This window comes from Acipenser ruthenus, chromosome 54, assembly GCF_902713425.1.
Source record: "Acipenser ruthenus chromosome 54, fAciRut3.2 maternal haplotype, whole genome shotgun sequence".
In the NCBI taxonomy this organism is placed as follows: domain Eukaryota; kingdom Metazoa; phylum Chordata; class Actinopteri; order Acipenseriformes; family Acipenseridae; genus Acipenser; species Acipenser ruthenus.
The window spans coordinates 4,811,786-4,812,569 of NC_081242.1; the positions used below are offsets into that span (position 1 = coordinate 4,811,786).

At 43.5% G+C, this 784-nt stretch overlaps 1 non-coding gene across 1 annotated transcript; it reads left to right on the forward strand.

Moving 5' to 3' along the window:
- The first annotated feature begins 434 nt into the window (after positions 1-434).
- trnal-uaa (transfer RNA leucine (anticodon UAA)) lies at positions 435-507 on the forward strand. The gene has a single exon. It is a non-coding gene; the product is annotated as a tRNA-Leu (tRNA).
- The last annotated feature ends 277 nt before the right edge of the window (positions 508-784 follow it).

Below are 784 nucleotides of genomic sequence, written 5' to 3' on the forward strand. Positions count from 1 at the left end.
TGGTGGAGTGCAGTGGGCGGGCGATATCAGTGAAACCCCGGATGAACCGCCGATAATTGGAGGCCAGCCCCAGGAAGCCCCTCACTTGGCAGACTGTTGTTGGCATTGGCAACCCCCATATCGCCTCCAACTTGGCTGGGTCAGTAACAACTCCATCAGCCCCCACCACATGAACTGGGTCTCCTAGCGCATCAGGTGCCACTTCCTCAGGTGCAGCTTCAGGCCAGCGGCCCGGATCTGGTCCAACACCTCCCTCAGGTTGGCAATGGCCTCCTTGTAAGTCGCTGCGTGGACAAGCAAGTCATACAGGTAGACCACGCAGGCCGAGCAGGGGATGCCACTGAGGAAATGCTCCATGAAAGGGGAAAAAAAAGGTATTGTCAGTGGGATTCGCTTTATCACCAACATTAATGTATCAAGCAACTCCTTGTCAAACCAGGATGGCTGAGTGGTTAAGGTGTTGGACTTAAAATCCAATAGATGTGGGTTCAAACCCCACTTCTGATAATAGCTTCTTTTTAATGTTATTAATTAAATAAATACATATTTCAAACCGTTATTTTACGGAACGCTGATATATATATATATATATATATATATATATATATATATATATATATATATGTACATGCGTGCTTTTACATGCTTTTGTTGTATGTAGACACCAAATAACAAGCCTGTCTCTTATCAAATGTACCCAGTTTAAGCACAGTAAAGTGTAAAAAGAGATAGTGAAAGTGTCACAAGGTGAAAATATAAAAGTTGTGCTTTTATATTGTCATTA